Source organism: Amphiura filiformis, chromosome 2 (genome assembly GCF_039555335.1).
Source record: "Amphiura filiformis chromosome 2, Afil_fr2py, whole genome shotgun sequence".
Classification (NCBI taxonomy): domain Eukaryota; kingdom Metazoa; phylum Echinodermata; class Ophiuroidea; order Amphilepidida; family Amphiuridae; genus Amphiura; species Amphiura filiformis.
In genome coordinates this window covers 27,928,965-27,948,084 of record NC_092629.1, presented here as the reverse complement: position 1 = coordinate 27,948,084, position 19,120 = coordinate 27,928,965, and the positions used below count along the sequence as shown (strand labels likewise).

The window sequence follows — 19,120 nt, the reverse complement described above, 5'->3', positions numbered from 1 at the left end:
GAAATGAGTGAGTGTGTTGTGTTTTATATTAGTCATTCAAGGCAGGCCCGTAGCCAGTGGGTGGGTGGGCGGGCGGATTCCCCACCAGCAGCTGCCTCCCCCCCAAAAAATGCACTTTTTTTACGTCTTTTTTACCCAAATTAGGGCAAAAATGTGGCCCGAAATGGCTTACTTTGTGCTTTTATGTACTAACATTTTCAAAAAATCAGTAAAAGTAAAATTGTTTAATTGATACAAGAAGCCCCATTATGTCATTCACACCCAGCAATGTTCATGGTCAGTGATAACAAATACCAGGGAAGGTATCAACCTGCAATGTTCTAATTCTCACAAATGGTGATTCTCCCAAATAACCCTGTTGTGTCACACACGCACCCCGCAAAATAAGTGCTCATTGATAAGAAAACCAACCCACAATGTTCTTCTGGTACATACAAATAACCCCATTATGTCATACACTCACCCCACAATGCAAGTGCTTGGTGAGAAGAAAACCAACCCACAATGTTCTTCTGGTACATACAAATAACCCCATTATGTCACACACGCACCCCACAATGCAAGTGCTCGGTGAGAAGAAAACCAACCCACAATGTTCTTCTGGTACATACAAATAACCCCATTATGTCATACACTCACCCCGCAATGCAAGTGCTTGGTGAGAAGAAAACCAACCCACAATGTTCTTCTGGTACATACAAATAACCCCATTATGTCATACACTCACCCCGCAATGTAAGTGCTCGGTGAGAAGAAAACCAACCCACAATGTTCTTCTGGTACATACATATAACCCCATTATGTCACACACTCACCCCGCAATGTAAGCTAATGTAAGTGCTCGGTGAGAAGAAAACCAACCCACAATGTTCTGGTACATACAAATAACCTCATTATGTCATACACTCACCCCGTAATGTGTGTGATCATTGACAAGAAAATCAACCCACAATGCATATCCAGTTCATACAAGTAACCCCATTATGTCATACATGCACCTCACAATGTGGTTACCAACTGACAGGAAAGTGGCTACCCACAATGTGCCTTAAAACTTGCCCAAACAACCCACAATGTTCATACACAACATCAACCCACAATGTACCTCTGGCGAGTAGAGGGGTGTGTGCGTATGTGTGTCCTGCACACATATTTTTTTCTGCAACTATAACGGGACGCAATACGATACCGGTATGTTATAAGAATCAAACTTACAAGAAAGATGGCTCTTGTCAAATCCTACAATTCTGTCAGAGAAAATATGCATATTTGCATTACATTTTTAATTAATTGACATAAGTGATTAATTAATAAATACTTTATTTAATGATTTACCATAATTCCAAACATGTCAAACAATATGTCAAATTAAAGCTATATGAAATGCTTTATAAATTGGTCAGAGCACATTTTGCAGAATGCATTTAGTATTTTAGTAACATGATTCCAAACATTCTATTCCAATTTTTTGCTATACACGCATAGGAGCTGTACTTTTAAAATCCGAGCCTAATCAATAATAATAGTCTTTCACTCCATTGTCAAAGTACTGTGCTCCCTGTAGCATTATGGAGTGATGGTTTTGTAGCAGATGACAGTGCTCATTCAAGCCTGTCAAGGTCAGTAAAGCGCTCCACAGACTCCGAGTATTGTACGTACAATATTGTATGCAACATATCTACGTTATTTAATCTATTGCCATTCTATTTCCAGTAATGTTTAAGTTCTAACGAATGTTTGATGACGAAAAATCGATAATATGTTACATGTAATATCTAGTAGAAATATATTATCGATTTTACGTCATCAAACATTCGTTAGAACTTAAACTTTACTGGAAATAGAATGGCAATAGATTAAACAACGTAGATATGTTGCATGCAATATTGTACGTACAATAAAAAGTCTGAATACTGCTTTAGTAGCCACTTGCTGAATGGATGGCCATATCAGCTATCAAAGAGATGCCTTGTGCAGCTGCCAATCACAGTACAGGTTTGATAACATTTTGTTAAAAACCCAAATGTGATATAAGGACAAAGCTGTGCATGTTGGTACTTAATTGTTTGGATTCTTATGTTGAAATTCCCTTGTATTAGTATTTTTATGTGTAGTGTATATTGTTCATAAATTATATAGCTTTTAAATTTTGGGCATTTTTGCTCTGTTGCACTGTACCATTATGGAATTTGAGCAAATAATTACACACACAAGCAGGTCTACAGGGGTGTTTCCATAACCTGACCACCTTTTCTGACTACCTTTTCTGACTACCTTTTTTGACCAGCTTTTACAGTGAGCCCTGTGATATTTGATTCTTACACTCCCAATGCCATAGTCCAATAACATTAACTAAACAATCATAGTGCAAAATTTGACCCCAAGTTGCAGAGTATGAGGTTTTTGTACCCCAATTAGCAAAGGTCATTCAATGAATATACAAATGTATTGGAGTTGAAGAACTGTGCACTAATAGATGAGAATGTTTTGGATCCTAGTGTTTTACACCATAATCATAGACAGTCATGCTGGGTGATAATTAGCAAGCTTTTCTCTCACGGACTTGTTAATAGATAAACAACATTTTTAAGGGTACATGGTTGTTATTTCTTTCTCACTTTAGATTATTTATTTGTACCTTTTGCTTGTCGAGTACCCTTTGATTTTGTTTTGTTTAATACAGTTTTGTTTGTATATTTAATGTCTTGGATGCACCATCGGATCGAGTGCCACTGATGTAAAAGCAATTTCAAATAAAACTTGAAACTTAAAAACTACAACACTTTCATGGTAAATGAAATTATATAACTTTTGCACACACATCCAATGTTCCTGACTTCATTCGAACGAGTGCTCCCTAGTGTTACCCTCAGCACTTCCCTGTTCAGACTTTGTCTGTCTGATGGACAATTAAGGGTATACGATGTATTGTTGGTCAAAGCAGCAGAAAACAAAGTAGAAAACAAACTAGTTCACAGCACCTTGCAAATGGTAGTGAGCTTTAGCAAAAATTGCATTGCTCAATGAGCCCAATCGGCATTGGAAGTTTGCAATGAATTGTGGGACACATTTTGCAGTTTTGTGACACTTTGTCCTTTGACCTATCGGGAAAATTCAGAAAAATTGGGGTTTTGTGCGTACAAAATATAATTTAAAACGTGTTTATACTAGAATAAAAACAAACCCAAAAATTTGATTATTGTATAAATTAATCATTTTATTATTTATAATGATAACATTATTACAATGATAAATTAATTATTAATGATTACAGCAATTTTCCAGATATGTCAGAGGTCAAAGTGTACCAAGAAACCCGAAAGTTACAATGGCGATTGTGCTTATTCATAGCAAGCGTGTAGAACTAATTCAAATATCACAGATATACTTTTGTAGGTGCTGCGGTTCTTGAGTTATGTTGTACTGTAAAGAGGGCTGAAAAAACAACACTTTTGTAAAACGTACATAACTCATTTAAAAAACAATAAATTAAGCAAGTTTTCCAAAGTATATGATTTGTATAATGAACTTCTGCAAAACACCAAAGTGTTATTTTTCAATAATATATTGATTCAGATAATGAAAATCTGCTTCGACCAACAATACCTCGTATTCCCTTAAACCCATATTCACATTCATGCTGCACCCACTGTGCTGCACCCTTAATATATCAGGGCATGTATACCATGAATATGACCTTGTGAAGTGGTAATTGTGTTATACTTTATTGATTATTGACCCAGCACCTGAAATGATAATTGTCTCCTCTCTAAACTGCCCTGTGAAAAACAAAACAAATTTCACTTGATACTAGTAATTTCAATTTTATGTCACTTTTAACATCCAGAATGGTACAACATTATTGTGCAAAGTGTAAAGATAATAAAAATGAAGCAAACATCAAAATAATGTCAAATAAGATGGTCAAAAAAGATGGTCAGAAAAGGTGGTCAGAAAAGGTAGTCAGAAAAGGTGGTCAGGTTATGGAAACTCCCGGTATACAGTGTATTATTGTATTTTTATTTCGTATCTCAGGAGCACAGCTCACTTGGTAAGGCATCAGAATTTGGTACACGAGCGCTTCGAACTTTAAATCAGAAGGTGGTGGGTTCGAGCTTCATCATGGTCACATTAATTTTATAAACCAAATATTGTTCGAACTTTTCATATTTGTTTTTCTTTTATTGTTTCTTTTCTTTGTCTTTTTTTTCTTGTTTTATTTAATTTTTTCTTTATTTTTCTTTGATTCATATTGCCAGGTTAAGGAGAGGAGGGAACAAACAGCCCATTCAGTGATTTTTTCATCCGGACGATCGTAAAAATCATCAAAATTCAGATTTTGTACTAGACTGCGGAACTCAGTCTTCAATGATATAGTCAGTAATAATCTTTTGGTCATTATATGACTATCATCATTTGACGACTGAGTTCTTATGATACATCATCCGAAGAGCAGTTTGCTTGGGATTATTGGGGCAGAGGTTATCTTTTGAATTCTTTCATGACCACTGAAGCAGAGTCACACCTGTCAAGGACACTCGGCGTGAATTGAACTGACCATGTCACTAGCCACAAAAAAATGTAAAAGGTCACAGTTGGTTAGAACGTCGTATTGTTGACCCTGAGGTCCACGGTTCAAATCCCGGTAGTGACAGGTTTTTTTTCTGCTCCATTTTTTAAACCCAAAATTATTTACATTCATTTGAAATGTACATATTGCAAGGGGAAATATATTTGGGTTTTTTTTCTGAATCGGTACGAAAAAGAGTTTTTAAAAATCTAAATTTCCGTTCAATACGGCCATTTCCAGCATTGTCGTCGGGGCATTTCTGTTTTGCTTTGTTATTGAGCTCTATTGCCATTTGCTATAATTTATATACAAAAATCATCATGATCGATATACAGACGAACACGAAAAGACTGGTTGTGGGGAAATGTCACCGTAGCTAGTATTGGATATTTGATATTATGTGTAATTTTAAAGACAATCCATATCCAAAACCAATAGGGTTACCCTCCTGACAGTATATATAAATTACCTACATGTATTTGAATGGGGCTTCAACTTCGTCAATACTGCCGTTTTCTTGGGGTTTTTGCCAATTTTTTTCATTAAAAAAATTTATAAAAGTAACAATTTGATTTTTTTTTTTTTTTCGCTGGGATCACTGAATGGGGCTTTGCAACGCGATATATTCAAAACTCGTATTCACCTACTGTTATAGCATTAATCCGATTATTACACAACTTCGCCAGCGTATTCAAGTCATCCAATGCAAATAATCACCTAGATTATGACGTATCTCACCGTAAATATGGCGGAGTACTCAAATTCATTCAACAAAAGCATGATTACAAGCTATTGCAATCTACCGCGACAGCTCGTCTCACACACATAACAAATGCACTATACGATCAAATAGGTTGACGACAACGTTTGATTGAATGCACTGCATTGCGCCATGATTACGGTGAAGGACACCGGTTCAAATCCTTTGTATGGAGCCAATCAATAATTTCACGCACAATATTATTGCCCAATTATTGCCCGGGATGCTTGCACACTGTAAAAGAGCTATTGTTATAATGTTTGATGAAATCGTGTTTAACTATTTGCTTAAGAACGGCACAATACAGATAAAGCAGACAGATTTACTACATGTGGTACATGTATTACCTAATTATAATAGGGGCGTATCCAAAAATGAATTCACGCCCCTTTCAAATGTCGAGACAAACTGCATGCCTTATGATGTGCCACACAGACTTTCGGATGCTGACTTTCTCTATACCTACTTTTTGCTGATTTTGCCACCCATCAGTATACCAATTTTCCACAAAAACACCCAAAAAGCACCCAAATTTGCCCTAATTGGGTGCTTTTAGGGGCACTTTCGCCCAAATGCGCATTGGTCTCCACTGAAAACCCACCCATTGATATACCAAAATTGCTGAAAAGGTACCCCAAAACCGTGGCACATCCCCGTATATCTTCAACCAGGGAGAACCCCCTCCGGGCCTACATACATAGAAAAATGCAAATATGTTTGGCCGTAAATTTCATTTATGGCTGTATTCTCAGCAAGATGATGAAAGGTAGCAACAAAAAGCTGCTCTTGTATAACTAATCAATCTGTGTTCCAAAATTTCAAAACAACAGAACTGATCATGTTGTTTTACCAATATACAAAAATGTCTCACCCTTTTCGTCAGGTCTCATGCAGGATGTTGATAAGTATACCAAAGAAGATGAAGCCCTTCATTGTACACAGCGATGGAGCAGGAAATATGGCAAATCACATCCTTCCAGTCCCAACTTTTTACACAAGTGTCCATTGAAATGCTCGGCTCTGGCACTTGTATAGTACATTACTCCATATCGTTCCATGACCGATGCCTGCATTAAAAAAAAAAGAGGACAGGTATGGGTTCTCAATCTCAGGCTAAAAAAAATTGCTAATGTTATGTCTCAAAGCCCATGTCAGTTTCAAAAACAAATGTGGAATGGGTTTTTTTTATTGAGATTTTTTAGTACACAGCATACATGTGGTTGACTCACACAATTGAAGTACAAATATCAATTGTTTTATACCTAAATGCGAGTATCGAATCAAGTAACTTTTCTTCCAAATTTGACTCAGAATTTCATGATTTTATGGCAAAAATGCATGAATTTGCCGTTTCAGCTGACATGACGCGCTAAGAAAAATGAATCCGCGGGCGCTTTGAGACATATCATTTTTTAGCCTCATACGTAGGCCTATCTGTAATCAAATTTGATGCTGGTGCTCTTGATAGGCATGACCATATTGCTTCTACAACTTCGGGCTCGATCCTTTCAATACTGAAAATTGACACCAAAGTCAACATTTGTCTTCACTATTAGGTAATTTTACACGGGGAAGTTATTCATGCAGTGATATCTAGATTTCATCCTGAATAATCACTTTTGTGAACAATGGATCTCTGTGGACATGGTGGAAAATGAGACACCACTTTTTATACAGCAATTTGCATTGTCAATGATAGGCTGCAGAATTTGACAAAAATGGTGACATACATTTGCTTGCTCAAAAGTCTAGCTTTGACTTTGATGCTCACAGATAGCTTTGCATTTGAGGCTATAGTTCAGAGTTATCAATACTGATGAAGTATGACACTACGTAAAGCAATGGAAGTTAAGAAGTGATCATCAATATGGGTGATTGTATCAAAATGTTGCTCAAATTGCACTGCAACTCAATAGACTGTTCAAGCAGGCAACCTTTGCTCTAAAAGATCAAAATACCTTTTGTCCAAAAGCTGCAGAGCCGGATTAATGACAATGAGGGCCAAATATGCAAATGAACTCATTAATATTCATAGATATGCATTATGCAAATACTGTTACACAAAAGTATACAGCACATGAGGCCACCATATACTATCACCGTACCAAGTTTGAAGGTAATCTGTGATTGCGTCTAAGCTGCAGAGTTGATTAATGACAATGTAGGCAAAATATGCTAATGAGCTCATTAATATTCATAGATATGCATTATGCAAATACTGTTACACAAAAGTATACAGCACATGAGGCCACAATATACTATCACTGTACCAAGTTTGATATAAAATTGGACGGATTGAGCGTGATACCTGAATTTATCGGTTGAGCTCGAGTTTTCAAATATCATGCGAGACGTAGTTGAGTGTGATATTTGAAAACTCTAGCGAGATCGATAAATTCAGGTATCATGCAAAAGTATTCGTCCAATTTTATCATTATTATGTCTTCAGAATCTTTTTTTGGTCAAAACATGAATTTTAGTAAAAAACAAGATTTTTGGTCAAAAATGTGATTTTGCTTTAAAAAAAAAATTTCTGATGAAAAATGTGATTTTTGGTCAAAAATGCGATTTTTGGTAAAATTGTGATTTTTGGTCAAAAATGTGATTTTTTGGTCAAAAATGTGATTTTTGGTCAAAAATGTGTTTTTTTTTGTCAAAAAAGTGATTTTTGGTTTAAAATTTGTTTTTTGGTCAAAAATATGATTTGAATATGATAAATTCAGGTATCACGCTCAATCCGTCCAATTTTATATCAAATTTGGTACAGTGATAGGGTATGGTGACCTCATGTGCTATATATAGTTCAGAGTTATCAATACGGATGAAGCATGACACTACGTAAAGCAATGGAAGTTAAGAAGTAATCAATGTGTCACATTATTTGCATATTTATGAATATTAAAAGGGCATTTCGTGCAGTAGCATAGCCAGCGGGGGGGGGAGGGGGGCAGAGTGCCCCCCCCCCTGACAAAAAAAAATGAAAGAAAAAGTGCCCAAAAAATGAAAGAGAAAATCAGGAGGGCAAAGGAAAAGAAAAAGGGCAAAATTCAGGGCCAAAATAGTGTAAAATACACAATTTTTCTGCACTACGCACGGCCGCACGCACATTGTAACAATAAAGCCCTTTTTAAACCGGATAATGGCCAAAAATAGTGTAAAATACCAATAAGGCCCTTTTCGGGAAGCTCGAAGACATACAGTCTATGTATTATATAATGCAACTGCAATTTTTTTCGTCTGTGCCCCAAAAATTTTATTTTGCCCCCCCCCCCCCCGACCAAGAAAGCTGGCTACGCCCCTGATTTCGTGATCCACAGCCTCATCCCCCCACTTTTCTCAAAAAAAGTTGAGATTTTTATATCATTGGAACCTCTGGCTACATGTTTATGTACAAAAAATTTCTTGCAGACTAATTCGTTTAGCAAAGATATCGTGAAATTTGAATTTCGTTCTAGTATACGCATTGTCAATGGAGAAGTGTAATACACATAATCATAACTCGCGAACGCAAAATCAGAATCAACTGAAATTTTGGGAATAAGTTTTTTTCGTGGATATCTACTGAAAAATGTCATAAAAAGAGGATGCTAGGATCACGAAATATTCCTTTAATGAGCTTATTTGCATATTTTGCCTACATTTCCATTAATCCACTCTGCAACTTAAACGCAATCACCGATCAACTTCATTATTATGTCTTCAGAATCTTGCATCCTATACTTTGTACATAACCTGGCTGTCCGATAAAATCAAAGAAGTGATTTTTGGTCAAAGAAGTGATTTTTGGTCAAAAATGTAGATTTTTTGTTACAATGGCATGTCACAATTTACAAAAAAATCATACCAAAAGAGACATACATGTACATGGCAACTTGTGCGCATAAAGTATATGAACTATGCACTCATATGAAGAGGTTACAGATATGGAAAAACCCTGTAGCTCCCGGCGACCGACACAAATTATTGGACAGCTGGGGTTATGCACAAAGTATAGCATGCAAGATTCTGAAGACATAATAATGAAGTTGATTCATCAAAGCCCTATAAAACTAAACTGGCCTCAAAAAGAAACTTATAATTTTTCACAAGGTCATATCTTAAAATCCTCTACATAAAAATGAACAAAATTGCACACAGGATTACTTCAATACTCTACTCTAAACACTGGTCAGTAACCAAACAGTTGTCCAACTGACACAACAGCAAAATGCACTGACATGCAACACCTTCCTGGACCACATTCACAGCGCAACAGATTTCTTTGGCTGGGTTCCAATTATTCGCCTGTACATGAACAAAAATTACACACAGGATTACTTCAATACTCTACTCTAAACACATGTCAGTAACCAAGCAGTTGTCCAACCGACACCACAGTAAAATACCCTGACACGGAACAGCTTCCGGGATCACATACACTGGCGAATAATTGGAACCCAGCCAAAGAAATCTGTTGCGCTGTGAATGTGTTTCAGGAAGGTGTTGCATGTCAGTGCATTTTGCTGTTGTGTCAGTTGGACAACATAAAACAATGAAGTAAATGTCAGCAGTTGTTTGTTACCAGGCTGTTTTTCTATCAATTTTGTAAATGTCCATCCATGATAAAACCGATCAGCCTCACGATTGGTCAATACAGGGTGCTACAAATGTCATATAGGGTGGAAAAGTTAAATATTGGTTCAAAAAGTACACAATTTTGTTCCTCTTATTTATTAACATAAACAAACACCTGTTCTGCTAAAACCTTTTTAGATGTGCTAATACATTTAACATTGTAGGCTTTCAAAAAAAGCACACTTGTAATGATGAGTTATGTTGCCTAACTGAGATACAGGGTGTTCAAAAGTCGTACATAATTTTTATGATTTTTATTACGGTACATTATCAATCAAAAATTTTTTCCTCCATGCTCTACACAAAAACCAATGGCATATTTGAATTTCTCATCAAATTTCCTTTTACCTGAAGTAGGGTAACTTATTCAAGAAATGTGACATTCAGAAACAATGGCACATATTCCATGCCAATACCTTGCTGGGTTATGAAGTTACAGTAAAAAATAAATTTGAGAGGCACCAAAAATCAATATTCTCTATACTTTACATGCCTCAACCGTATTCACCTCAAGCGTATTCACCACCACCACCCCTGACATTGCAATATCTCAAGAAGGAAATGTAGTGTGAAGTTGTTACTTTCCAAAATGTTAGCTAGATAAATTAATTAGCAACAAAATGAGACCAAAACTAGTTCAGTGCCCCTCTCCATTCTTGAGATCTGGTATAGAACGTCCTGAAAAAAATGTAAAACTGTAACACCGCAAGATTTTCCTATACCCCAATTCATGACGCACGACCATAAATAAGTTTATTAGAGAACACTTCAGAGTCTTTTTTGTAGTACATGTACTCTAGGGTTTTATCCCTAAGAATCTCAAATTATTTGAAAAAAAGGCCTGATCCTAAAATTTTTGTATTTTATGTGTACTCTGGATCAGTTCCAACAGGTGCTGTGTTTATGTGTTTAATCATAGGCCTTCAGTGTTTGAAGGCCTATGGTTTAATGCATTCACATACACAGTATAGCCGTCGGAACGAAGAAAAACATCATTTTGTGTCAATTTTTCTCGAGTGATCGCCAGACACACAGTCCCCATTGTTAGAGATGATCAACATGTGTAGTGCTGGGCTCACATGTTCAAGAACCGGAAGGGTATCAACATCAGTTTGCAATGACAAGTCAACATTTGCAAATCAGGAGATGGATTGATTTGCCCAGCACTGGATTTTCTCAAATCTTTAATCACAGACACAGTTGACAGTTGTCAAAACAACTTTGATCAAGCAAGGTTGCAGAATTTAACGGACTCATAATATGGTCTGAATTTGTACTTCAGCGCCTGTGTTTTCGGATAAAAGTAAGCAAACACTTCAGCTAAGATACATAAATGTTAACCAAGCTAACTTGAAGCCAAATTGGACAATTTAAAAAATTGTTTTAATGTGTTTTAAAACTTAAGATGATATAATGACTGACTGTGTTATACTAGCACTCACTATCTTCTATCCACACAGTAACTATCGTGTCATTGTGGACTCGTGGATAGTAGATAGATTTCTCAATCAAGGGAAAATACTATGGTAGTCCTAAACCTTAAACATCATATTCCGTGGCGTGGAAGTATACCAAATTGGTGTCTTATGACCTTTGACATTCCTTTGTGGCGAGTTACATGGTCTTTCAATTCACGCCGAGTGTCCTTGACAGGCGTGACTATGCTTCAGTGCCGGTCATGAAAGATATAAGGCACTTGAAACTTGATTCTGAGTTTAGCGTCCACCGCCCGCGTTATGAATTTTGTGCCGCGTTTGAGATGTAAAATCTGAAAATAATTCATTATTTTGCAAATCAGAAAGAAAATTTGTTCTGCAAAATTTTTAAACCCCTTCAACAACTATAGAAAGCCTTGAGAACTATTAGATGAATCCATCTAAATATTAATTAGCATTAAAAATATACAGGTTTTTGACCCTTGCTCTATCCAATTATTTCAATTATACCTTTGGGATACCAGGGTAGACTGGAAGAAATTTCAACCTAGCCAAAATGTTTTTACCAGATGGACATTGTTGATGTTGTAAATAATTTAACTAGGAAAGACCTAGTTTTGACAAATTGGTGCCAAAAATTTATCTCATAATGTTCTGCATGATTGTTATTTTTGTATGATTCGACCCCCCCCCCCATTTCCCCCATCCTCAAATGTATACGGAGAGGTTAGTACAAATTGGAGTGAAGAAGACTGGCATGGTATACTTTGGAATACATTTAGTTTGTTTTAAAACTTGAAAAACAAAAAGATAAAAGACTTTTATAAACTAGTGCACCTGCAGCTGTGAGAGTCCTGATGCTGTGAGAGCACTGGTTGACCTCAATTTTGTTTTGCGCATATATTCTCCTCATATCAAGGATTCCACCTACCAAGTTTGAGCCTGATAGGACAAAGTTTGAAATCCATGACCTTTGACCTTTGACCTCGGATGACCTCCATATAATGTTTTTCATGCTCCCCTCATACAATGGTTTCGACCCACCAAGTTTGAGCCCGACAAAGTTTGAAATTTGACCCCTCCGTAATGACCTTTGACCTCGGTTGACCTCGATTTTATGTCACACATTATATTCCCCTCCTATCAAGGATTCCACCCACCAAGTTTGGGCCCGATCGGACAAAGTTTGAAATTTTGACCTTTGACCTTGACCTCCGATGACCTTTAAAACTACCCGGTAAACAGCGCATGCCCAGTACCCATCTATGTATGAAATATCGGAACGATGCGGCGAAGCGCGGCGAAACGCATAGCCGGACAGACGGACAGACAGACAGACAGAGCTTATGATTATTATAGTATAGACTAGTGCACCTGCAGCTGTGAGAGCCCTGATGCTGTGAGAGCACTGGCATGATAGCGATACTGTTTGACCCCAGATGACCTTTGACCTCGGATGACTTCGGTGTAATTTTTTTCATGCTCCCCTCATACGAAGGATTACACCTGTCAAGTTTAAGCCCAATAGGGCAAAGTTTAAATTTAGCCCCTACATGACCTTTGACCTCGGTTGACCTCAATTTTGTTTTGCGCATATATTCGCCTCGTATCAAGGATTCCACCCACCTAGTTTGAGCCCGATAGGACAAAGTTTGAAATCCATGACCTTTGACCTTTGACCTTGGATGACCTCCATATGTTTTTCATGCTCCCCTCATACGAAGGTTTCGACCCACCAAGTTTGAGCCCGATCGTACAAAGTTTGAAATTTGACCCCTCCGTAATGACCTTTGACCTCGACTTTATTTGGGCATATATTCCCCTCGTATCAAGGATCCCATCCGCCAAGTTTGGGCCCGATCGGACAAAGTTTGAAATTTTGACCTTTGACCTTGACCTCCGATGACCTTCAAAAGTACCCGGTAAACAGCGCCCGCCCTGTACCCATCTATGGCTGCAATATCGGAACGATGCGTCGAAGCGCGGCGGAACGCATAGCCGGACAGACAGACAGACAGACAGACACACAACGGCTATTATTTTAGTAGTACTAGTGCACCTGCGGCTGTGAGAGCCAGTGATGCTGTGAGAGCACTTATTGGGGTATGGGCGCTTATTGGGGTATGGGCGCTTATTGGGGTATGGGCACTTATTGGGGTGTGGGCACTTATTGGCGTACGGGCGCTTATAGAATTCATTGCCAGCAAGTTTGGGCCCGATCGGACAAAGTTTGAAATGTACAAATCATTTGCAGCGCATTTTACAGTGCATTTCAAATTGGGCATATAGCCAAAAGCTGAATGAAACCTGCTTGGGCAGCTTGAAACTTGTTGTAGATTGTCTACTGGATTCTTTTTATCCACTTGCTGCTTTGTATCCACGTGGGGTATTTTCCCCATTTGACCTTTGACCTTGACCTCCGATGACCTTGAAAACCACATGGCCAACATGCTTTTCCCGATACATATCTATATGCGAAATTTCAGCGCGATGCGTCGAAGCACGGCGAAACGCATAGCCGGACAGACAGATAGACAGACAGAAAGACAGATAGACAGAGACCGCTTATTATTTTATTAGTACTAGTGCACCTGCAGCTGTGAGAGCCCTGATGCTGTGAGAGCACTGGCATGATAGCGATACTGTTTGACCCCAGATGACCTATGACCTCGGTGTAATTTTTTTCATGCTCCCCTCATATGAAGGATTCCACCTATCAAGTTTAAGCCCAATAGGGCAAAGTTTAAATTTAGCCCCTACATGACCTTTGACCTCAATTTAGTTTTGCGCATATATTCCCCTCGTATCAAGGATTCCACCCACCAAGTTTGAGCCCGATAGGACAAAGTTTGAAATCCATGACCTTTGACCTTTGACCTCGGATGACCTCCATATGTTTTTCATGCTCCCCTCATACGAAGGTTTCGACCCACCAAATTTGAGCCCGATCTGACCAAGTTTGAAATTTGACCCCTCCGTAATGACCTTTGACCTCGGTTGACCTCGATTTTATTTCGGGCATATATTCCCCTCGCATCAAGGATCCCACCCACCAAATTTAGGCCCGATCGGACAAAGTTTGAAAATTTGACCTTTGACCTTGACCTCCGATGACCTTCAAAACTACCCGGTAAACAGCGCACGCCCGATACCCATCTATGTGTGAAATATCGGAACGATGCGTCGAAGCGCGGCGGAACGCATAGCCGGACAGACAGACACACAACGGCTATTATTTTAGTAGTACTAGTGCACCTGCAGCTGTGAGAGCCCTGATGCTGTGAGAGCACTGGCATGATAGCGATACTGTTTGACCCCAGATGACCTTTGACCTCGGATGACCTCTGTGTAATTTTTTTCATGCTCCCCTCATACGAAGGATTCCACCTATCAAGTTTAAGCCCAATAGGGCAAAGTTTAAATTTAGCCCCTACATGACCTTTGACCTCGGTTGACCTCAATTTTGTTTTGCGCATATATTCCCCTCGTATCAAGGATTCCACCCAGCAAGTTTGAGCCCGATAGGACAAAGTTTGAAATCCATGACCTTTGACCTCGGATGACCTCCATATAATGTTTTTCATGCTCCCCTCAAACGAAGGTTTCGACCCACCAAGTTTGAGCCCGATCGGACAAAGTTTGAAATTTGACCCCTCCGTAATGACCTTTGACCTCGGTCGACCTCGAGTTTATTTTGCGCATTATATTCCCCTCCTATCAAGGATTCCACCCACCAAGTTTGGGCCCGATTGGACAAAGTTTGAAATTTTGACCTTTGACCTTGACCTCCGATGACCTTCGAAACTACCCGGTAAACAGCGCACGCCCGATACCCATCTATGTGTGAAATATCGGAACGATGCGTCGAAGCGCGGCGGAACGCATAGCCGGACAGACAGACAGACAGATAACGCTTATGATTATTACTACGACCTCGAGTTTATTTTGCGCATTATATTCCCCTCCTATCAAGGATTCCACCCACCAAGTTTGGGCCCGATTGGACAAAGTTTGAAATTTTGACCTTTGACCTTGACCTCCGATGACCTTCGAAACTACCCGGTAAACAGCGCACGCCCGATACCCATCTATGTGTGAAATATCGGAACGATGCGTCGAAGCGCGGCGGAACGCATAGCCGGACAGACAGACAGACAGATAACGCTTATGATTATTACTAGTGCACCTGCAGCTGTGAGAGCCCTGATGCTGTGAGAGCACTGGCATGATAGCATTTCTGTTTGACCCCAGATGACCTTGGTGTAATTTTTTTCATGCCCCCCTCATACAAAGGATTCCACCTATCAAGTTTAAGCCCAATAGGGCAAAGTTTAAATTTAGCCCCTACATGACCTTTGACCTTGGTTGACCTCAATTTTATTTTGCGCATATATTCCCCTCGCATCAAGGATTCCACTCACCAATTTTGAGCCCGATAGGACAAAGTTTGAAATCCATGACCTTTGACCTCGGATGACCTCCATATAATGTTTTTCATGCTCCCCTCATACGAAGGTTTCGACCCACCAAGTTTGAGCCCGATCGGACAAAGTTTGAAATTTGACCCCTCCGTAATGACCTTTGACCTCGGTTGACCTCGATTTTATTTCGCGCATTATATTCCCCTCCTATCAAGGATTCCACCCACCAAATTTGGGCCCGATCGGACAAAGTTTGAAATTTTGACCTTTGATCTTGACCTCCGATGACCCTCAAAACCACATGGCCAACATGCTTTTCCCAATACCTACCTATATCCAAAATTTCAGTACGATGCGTCGAAGTGCGGCGAAACGCATAGCCGGACAGACAGACAGACAGATAGATACACAGATACACAGATAGACAGATAGAGACCGCTTATTATTTTATTAGTACTAGTGCACCTGCAGCTGTGAGAGCCCTGATGCTGTGAGAGCACTGGCTGACCTCAATTTTGTTTGCGCATATATATTCCCCTCGTATCGAGGATGCCACCCACCAAGTTTGAGCCCGATAGGACAAAGTTTGAAATCCGACCTTTGACCTTTGACCTCGGATGACCTCCATATGTTTTTCATGCTCCCCTCATACAAAGGATTCCACCTACCAAGTTTGAGCCCGATCGGACAAAGTTTGAAATTTGACCCCTCCGTAATGACCTTTGACCTCGGTTGACCTCGATTTTATTTCGCCCCTATATTCCCCTCGTATGGAGGGTCCCACCCACCAAATTTGGGCCCGATCGGACAAAGTTTGAAAATTTGACCTTTGACCTTGACCTCCGATGACCTTCAAAACCACACGGTCAACATGCTTTTCCCGGCACCTACCCATGTCCCAAATATCGGATTGATGCGTCGCAGCACGGCGGAACGCATAGCCGGACAGACAGAGACCGCTTATTATTTTAGTATAGTAGATAGATAGTATAGACTAGTGCACCTGCGGCTGTGAGAGCCCTGATGCTGTGAGAGCACTGGCATGATAGCGATACTGTTTGACCCCAGATGTTTCACGCATATATTCCCCTCGTATCACGCCCGATACCCATCTATGTGTGAAATATCGGAACGATGCGTCGAAGCGCGGCGGAACGCATAGCCGGACAGACAGACAGACACACAGACAACGGCTATTATTTTAGTAGTATAGATAGATAGATGTTTATGTGTGTTTGTGACATTATATTGCGACTGGCGATACCCAATTAGAATGAACAAAAGCGCATAAACATTGGTAAAAGGCCTCTGATAATGAAACCTTTGAAAATAATGAATAATGAAATAGTTGCCTCATTATGAGCTGAAAAATGGGACGCTAAACTCAACATCAAGTTTCAATAGCCTAATGTCTGCAACTGCACCTCGGAAGATGTATGGTAAGAACTCAGTCCTGCAAATGATAGTCATATAACGACCAAAAGATAAGTGACTATCATTGAGGACTGAGTTCCGCAGTCTAGGAAAATATACATGCTAGCTTATTAGTACACCCATCGAATGTGTGTCATCAGCCCTCAGATTGGCCCTCTCAGATCGGTGACTATGTACATGTAGGAACCCATGGATTCGATCCATGTAGTTTATTAGCTAGTTTATATAGCCCGAAACCCTCAGTCGTCTTCTCTACGGCTACCAGTGACATCTCCGTTGTGCGAGGATAGGAAAGAAAAGGTCATGCATTTCGGGCTAGTAGTATTTATATGCTAGTTTAAATATAAATTTAAGCTTACCTCAGTGACACAGTGGTGGTGTCACTGCATCAGCATGTCAGTGACCATGACCCCATGTCATGTGTACTGCAATTCCATCATATACTTGTCTTTCGGGTCTGAATGTGCTACTTCTACTTCTAAGGTAATACTGGACAGGACCAGGCGGTATAGATATCCAGACTTCCGGTTACATCTCAACTTCTTACACACAAAACAACTGAGGGTGCAGATAACCAATAAAAAGGGGTGCGCAAATATACAGTGACTGGAGTGAAGTTTAGATGTGCTGGTACTGAAGACCTTACACATCGGCTCCTTAGTAATAGTTTAATATACTAACAGACAAACAAACAATTTTGGACGAGAAAACGAAGTTAGCATTGTTTATCTGTGCAGTATCGAGCGATCTGCTGCACAGAATAACCGGAAATATAAATATGGGAATTCCCTTTACAGACCGACTCACTTTGAATATTCCTACACTTTCCTACACTACACATGCGCATCGATACTTTCGTCGCGAAGATACTTACGGCTCAACATGCGTATGTGTGTCCTGCACGCGTATTTTTTTCTGCAACTATAACGGGACGCAATACGATACCGGTATGTTATAAGAATCAAACTTACAAGAAAGATGGCTCTTGTCAAATCCTACAATTCTGTCAGAGAAAATATGCATATTTGCATTAAATTTTAATTAATCGACATAATTGATTAATTAATAAATATTTTATTTAATGATTTACCATAATTCCAAATATGTCAAACAATATGTCAAATTAAAGCTAATGAAATGCTTTATAAATTGGTCAGAGCGCATTTTGCAGAATGCATTTAGTACTTTAGTTACATGATTTCAAACATTCTATTCCAATTTTCTGCTATACACGCATAGGAGCTGTACTTTTAAAATCCGCGCCTAATCAATAATAATAGTCTTTCACTCCATTGTCAAAGTACTGTGCTCCCGTAGCATTATGGAGTGACCAGGTCCTAGAGCACACCACTCCACGCCATACATAAATTCTCCCAGTCACATTTCCCCAATATGAAATTTAAAAAAAGTTAAATTTTAATTTTACTTCTTTTAAAGTTTGGCAAAGGCGGGGTTCGAACTCACGGCGCACCACGCCACTTTGGAGATGCTCTATGAGCCTAGCGCCTTAGACCACTCGGCCACTTGTCTTGATGGAATCTTTTATGAAACGTATTTGAAGATATAATCGCAACTTCAATATAGGCCTACCACGTGACAAGCAAAAGCAGAAAACGTACCATATTTTGGAATTTTATTTGCCTAAAAACATTAATGTGTATTAATAGCGCTCAATTGTTGTTAATCCGACAATAAACATGATAAATGCGCGTCTATATGGACAATACATTATATCGATTTTGACATGTGCTCGCACGGTGTCAGTACATTTCCATGGTCAGTAAAATACTATAGAGGAACCTACCATTTTTCTTGTATACACGTTCGATGTTTTTATCAATTACATAAAAAATCCATTTTAAACCCCAAATGTTTCTTCAGGAAA

General features: G+C 39.1%; 2 long non-coding RNA genes across 3 annotated transcripts in view; both read right to left on the bottom strand.

Moving 5' to 3' along the window:
- The window catches only part of LOC140146043 (uncharacterized), a 107,070-nt gene extending 97,110 nt beyond the window's left edge, over positions 1 to 9,960 (bottom strand). For both annotated transcript variants that reach the window (XR_011858178.1, XR_011858179.1), the window contains exons 1-2: positions 9,474 to 9,960; positions 6,202 to 6,397 (exon numbers count right to left, since the gene is read on the bottom strand). This is a non-coding gene — a long non-coding RNA (uncharacterized lncRNA). The remainder of the gene's footprint in view (positions 1 to 6,201; positions 6,398 to 9,473) is intronic.
- LOC140146057 (uncharacterized) overlaps positions 1 to 19,120 on the bottom strand; it is a 273,862-nt gene that overhangs the window by 232,035 nt on the left and 22,707 nt on the right. The window lies entirely within an intron of this gene.